The 6,083-nt window shown below is 44.2% G+C and overlaps 1 protein-coding gene across 1 annotated transcript in view; it reads right to left on the bottom strand.

The window, feature by feature from the left end:
- Nucleotides 1-204: 204 nt before the first annotated feature.
- PDGFA (platelet derived growth factor subunit A) overlaps nt 205-6,083 on the bottom strand; it is a 56,013-nt gene continuing 50,134 nt past the window's right edge. The window contains exon 6 of the mRNA XM_018067645.2: nt 205-2,037. The gene's annotated coding sequence lies outside the window, so the exon portion shown is untranslated. The remainder of the gene's footprint in view (nt 2,038-6,083) is intronic.

The following is a 6,083-nucleotide window of genomic DNA, read 5'->3' as shown; positions in this document are numbered from 1 at the left end:
AATTATGATACAACAAGATCATACTCACTACTCTGACTATGAAGAATAGGCATCACTTTTGTGCAAATAGAGACATTAGTAAAGTAGAAGCTTTACTTACAGCATGAAATTCCTCCTTCAAAAAGCACTAGAGGTAAACCAAATTCACAGAGTGAATACCAAATGTATGAAATTCTGACTCAATGAAAGGCAGACAGCTGGGTATTCTGATAAAAAAATGGGCCTTTATTTTTTAAATTCTTCTTTTCATTACCTGGATTCTGTGTTCGTCAGAGCAACAAAATATAGTTTCTTTGATATGCGGCAAATCTGAAAACAATCCTGCAAACAGCACAACACAAAAACTCCCACAAAAAGGGAAAGCTATAAAATTTGAGAGGCGACGAGGCTTTCAGAAGTGCCAGTTTCCCAGTGCAATGGCTGGAAGGGTGGCCTGGCCTGGCGGCAGTTCAATCATTTTGTAACGAAGGACAAATACTTTCAACATCCTGAGAAAGAGGGCGGGGGGACGGGGGCACGGCTGCCTTGCTTTCCCTCCTCCTGCTATTCTTTCTCCTCCCTCCCCCTACCCCTTGGATTTTCAATAGCTCTTTAGTGTTTCCATCAAAGGCTTTTACCATTCATCCTCCCTTCTGGTGCCTGCCTTCCACCTGTCTATCCATCACAGCCCTAACCCAGGTCCTTTTTTTCCCCCGGCTTTGCTATTTTTCACGCGGGGGGATTTGTTTATAAGCTTCTGTATTACCTAAACTGGAGGGGAAGAGGCTGCTGGGAGGAAAGTGAGAAAGCAGGATTAAGGAGGAATAATTCAGCTCCGTTGCATTTCCATCTGAACGGTCATAAAATGTGCAAATCCTGTTCCTGGGAATTCCATGTCAGAGGCCTTCTCTGCCACTGCCCTTCCCGTGCCCCTTCTCTCTTTCCCTCTCACGCAAAAACAAGTGTGGGGAAAGATGCCTAGAACTCCACGGACACCAAAAAGCCACAATGTGTGTGCTGGCAGGGTGGAGGCTCCTACCAGCACGTGTGCAGGGAGACACTCCAGATGTGGCCATAAAGGGGGTGGGAGGCTGCAGGGATTGAATTGGGCAGGACAACAGGAGCAAGCAGGGAAAGGCAGCTCCCAACACCCCCAGCTATCATTAATGAGCCTGGGTAAAACACAAAAATGACCTTTCAGGCTTGTTCGCTCTGTAAGAAAATCATACAGAAATGCATGATTCAGACCCCTGCAACTTGAAGAGTTTCTACTATCTCCTTTTTAGCTCGTCACCATCACAAGGCACCAAAATAAACATAGGCCAGCTTTCCAGACCCCAAAGATCCACAAAAAATCCACCTGCCATCAAACTGTGAGACAGAAGAAGGACCACTGCTGTATACAGGTCAATGCAGATTTGCCATTGATTCAAGCAGAGGTCAGTGTGGCTGGATGTGGCCTCTGTGCACACCTGCTACCTGAGCAAACACTCTCAGAACAGTAAGTTGTGCTAAAAAAGGAGATGGCCCTTAACCTGTCCGCAACCCTAGTGAGCCCACAAACCTTTTTTTGGTGGAAATCCATGTAATATCTGCTGGACCTGGTAACAGCTGGCAGTTTTCTTCCATTTATGGACATATCCCAGACATACTGAGGAACACTCAACAGGTAGCACATGTCAAAATAAGTTCTTTTGATTGATAGCTATTTATTATTTTTAAATAAAATGAGAATAGATTGAGTGGGTTGCCCATCAGCAGCTCAGTTCTTTGTTTGGCAACTTCTTGGACAGTTTGACCATACATATGACAACACAAAATAAATTTCACTCACTTGCAGTAGCAGTTGGCTATAAATTCAGTCCATTGATGATTTATAGTTCTAGCAGCAGTAGGATATATGAAATGAGAAGCCCTTTCATCCTTAAAGTGCTCTGCAGTCTGGTGGGGATGATGAAAGCCATTGTTCCTAAGGCCAGAGGAGAGCAGGAGTTCATTCAGCCGGTCCGGCTGTGGCTGGAGGAGATGTGCAAACTGGGTCCAAGGACGAGAGGAGGCCTAGAGAAAGAGCAGCCCTTGATTTTGCAGAACAGCCAAAAAGAAATCCTTAATGATGCTATCCTTGCTTTGCAGGCTGGAGGGGAGCAGTATTTCCATCAACTAAATGATCTCAACTCTTTGGCTTCCCTGAGGGCACTACAACAGGACAGACTGCGATTGCTGATTGCTCACCAGAGTCGCTCTCAGATGTTTGTGTTCTTCCCACCCACCAGCAGCCTCGAACCTGAGCATGTCTTTGGCACAGCAGGTGGTATCCTTAATCCTGTGGAGGGCCAGCCCCAAGCGAAGATTAGCAGAAGAATTTGTTTTCATTAAAATCCAACCTACCATTACCATCCTCTCTGAGGGTTTGGGTTTAAAATGCGCATGTCCAGCTATTCCAGCAGCTCTGTTTCTGCAGGGAAAGGGCAGTTCAGCAACCTGCCTCTTCACTTTCTACTGTCTTTCTTTTAATCAACAAGTAAATAAGGCAGACACAGTGAGGAATATTAAATGCACCTCCTCCTGGAGAATTCTGTCAGCAAGATCAATGGAATTGGGATTTTGCCTTCATTATGTTTCTTTTGTCCGTGGAACTGGTCTGATTTTCCTCCCAGTGAAATTTTTTTTTATGGAAAAAAACCCCCAGAAACAACAAAAGAGAAAGAGACATACAAATAAACACTAATAAGTGCAGGAAAAAATATAAAACTTAGCACCACACACTCCCCTCATTATTAGACAAAGGTTGGGAAGGGTTCAGAAGTGTAAAACGCTCATGTGAATTATGAGATTACTGCTCAGTTTTCTTTCAAGTTGTGGGCTGGAAACAGATGGTGGCTGTAGCATTTATGACGGCACAACATGTTACTGCAAGCCTAGCCATCTCTCTCTCTCCTCTCAAAAATGCAGCTGCAAGGAAAGTTGTGGAAAATCACATTAATAGTCCCTTCCACCACACGGTTTTCCAGCCCTTCATCCCTGTCCAGCACATGGACAGAGCCATCCTGTATCCTAGCAAGAATACTCTTCTAATCCCTGTCCTGAATAGTTACCACTGACTGGCTTATTTAACAGCTAGTTAAAATGTGAGGTTTGTCAGCATCGTAAAAAAGCCTCCAGAAAGCAGGTCCTTAAGGTCAGAGCAGATGCCATGTGACCCCAAGTGCTCCCCATGGGAAACGTTCAGAAAGAAGTGATCAGACTGTCCTTCAGCTGTTTATTATTTAAACACTCAGTTCAGGCCAAGCAAGTTGATTTATAGAAAAGCAGAAAGGCAGACACAACACTTGCAAAAGCATCTTTGAGACTCAGGAGTCCAAATCTCACTTTCAAGCAAGACTAGAAATTTTCACAAGGGCAAAAGCCTCTGGATTTTCAGCAAGACAGCCTTCCAGTGACCACAGGTTTAGAAGTATCTGGGGCCCTGAAGATACAAAGAGCAACTAATCCCATATTTAAATATCCTGCCTGTACACAGGGAATAAATGTTCAAGTTTCACTGCCCAAGTGCTTCAGTCCTGATGGAAATGCTTTGCCACCTAAAATATGTTCATACATAAAGCAAAGCTATCCTTACAATCTGAGTGAAATACAGGAGCTGGCAGGTGGACATATCCCCCGTGGTGGAGAACACAAGGTAGCCAGCATGTGTGCAATAACTGCATGTGACAGAGGTGCACCCAGCTCCAGGTGCTGCTGACTTGGGGACAGCACGTCTGGACTTGAAACCATGAGCTGAGCCTGGGGCACAACCCCTCAGCTCTTGAGGCACCATCGAGGGGCCTCCTTACACCAGGGAACTCTTCAGACAGTAGAAAACTGTTACCTGTTATCCTTAGGATTTCTGTGTGCTTTACAGATGTGAAATATTCCTGTACCACAACACCTCTGACAGAATTAACTCACTAACAGTAAATCCAGTAGTTCGGGATTCCAAAATCAGGATTTTAGAATTACTTGCTCATTTTCAGTTAATTAAGACTCTGCCAAATAATAATTTCCCAGACAAGTGTCACTGGAAGAATCTGAGTATCCATTTTGCTGTTTCCATTTTGCTGGCCTCACTACCTGATTGGGAACATCAGCATCAACTTTACATGTTCATCCTCAGTCACCCAAATTTGTGTTCCTGCCACCCTGCTCACAGCCAGCTATACACAGGGCAGCACTTCTGCTCTCTGGGGTGTAGAACAGAGCAGCTGAAAACAAGATAGACTTTTACCATTACCTTTATCACTTTTAACAGGTAGACCAGGAAGTTGCTGCAGAAATTCAATAGTGTACACACTTGAAACTCTAAATAGCCTTTTCCCAGAGATAGACTCTATCCAGGTGATATGACCATACATATCCACTGCATATCTGTCATAATTGCAAAAGCCCTCAGACCTTTCCTCTGAGATAGAGAAGGTGCCATTTTATTTTTCTTTTGGAAACCTCATCCTGCAGAATTCATTAGTATCCTATGTAACAATGTACTTCCTGTAAGTAATGAGCTATAAAGTGTATTAGAAGTTTCCACTTCTGGTTTTATCTTTTCCTGATCTAGCCTGAAAATTCTTTTGAAGTTCCTCAAAGTGTTCTTCATGTATGCTTGTTTTAGGAAATACCAGATCACTATGGGCAAACTTCTCCTTAATTAAGTGAGATAAAGGAATCAAGATGATATGATCTACCTAATTTCCCACCTTTTTACAGTACCATTTTAAGATAGTTTTCTCACTTAAAAAAGAAACATGCTAAAGAAAATAAGGAAGGAAAATACCTTAAGAGGCCCAGAGAGGGCAAGCACTGCTATGGGCTCTTTAGTGTAGCTGAGCTTGCTGGTAGAAAGCCACTGAATAGTTCAAGTTTTCCCTTGTTACTATGGAATGGTTTTCTGAAAGGTTTCAAACCCTTCTGAAACAGCATCACTCTGGTCAATGCACAGGAGGAAAAGACTAAACTATACAGTGTTAGCACAGTGGGCTCGTTGGGGGCTCAGCTTAGGAAGCCAGATCAGATCATGCCTAACTTAAAGCACGAGGAACTTCAAAGAAACATCTCATGTCTCAAGTTCAGCCTTCCACTGTCTCCCTTGATGAATCACAACTTAGGGTATGCAGGGAGCTAATGGGAAACATTTGCACTTGCTAACCCCAGCTGCAAGGTCCCAAAACCCCTATTAGCCACGCAGGCATAGGCTGACCATTTTGGATGGGCCAGCAGGCCCTTCACAACAAATGGATACAAGCTGTTAGGCAAGCTCTTCTGAAGCACATCTATGAGAAACATCTCCCAGAAAAAACAGTTCAAATTTGATTTAAAAGCAGTATTTGGGGCAATCAGTACAGTACACAAGCTGACCATTAACCTGTCCAACTCCTACATGGCCTGTTGAAGGAACCACTCTATCTGGGACAAATTGCTTCTCTCATTTTTGCTGTGGAAACCCATTGCAGTCTAGGGGGATTCAGATCTTGAACAAGTTTTTGAGTAGCTTCCTGACTCCAAGGAGACCTCTGAGCAGATTATTTTACCGTGGGTGAGTCTGGACCAAGAAATGCCTTCACTTCCAAGTGTGTGAGCATAGAGCCCTCAGCCAACTTCATCCAAGTGCTGGAGCATCTCTCCCTCCTTCTCTGGCCCCACACAGCTGGGCAAGAGACTCAGCAGCAGCAGAACAGGGCCCATAGCACAAAATCTGGCCACTTGAAACTTCCCTGGTCTTCAGGTTAAACCAGCACCACCTTTATACAGAAAACACACGTAAAGCCCAAGTGCTAAGGAAAAGGTGATGCGTGGCTGGAGTGGGGGGAACTTCCCACCTGAACTGTCAGGCTGCTCCAGCAGTGAATGGGGCACTGGAAAAGTCACTGCTGGGAAACACACCAAACAAAAAAACAAACCTAAGGTTTGGGTGCTGCTACCTAGAGACGCAAGGCATGGTCACATCACTGGGTCGAAATTAGTCTCTTCAGAACAGAGACATTCTGAAGGCAACAAAGGTTTCTTGAAAGTCGCATAAAAAATGAATTAACACTGGATGCCAAATCCCTTAAACTGCTGAAAAAAATCACAGC

The sequence above is a fragment of the Manacus vitellinus genome, unplaced genomic scaffold, assembly GCF_001715985.3.
Source record: "Manacus vitellinus isolate BGI_N305 unplaced genomic scaffold, ASM171598v3 scaffold_12_pilon, whole genome shotgun sequence".
Lineage (NCBI taxonomy): Eukaryota > Metazoa > Chordata > Aves > Passeriformes > Pipridae > Manacus > Manacus vitellinus.
Note: the sequence above shows the minus strand (reverse complement) of the source record. Positions and strands in the feature narration are given on the sequence as shown.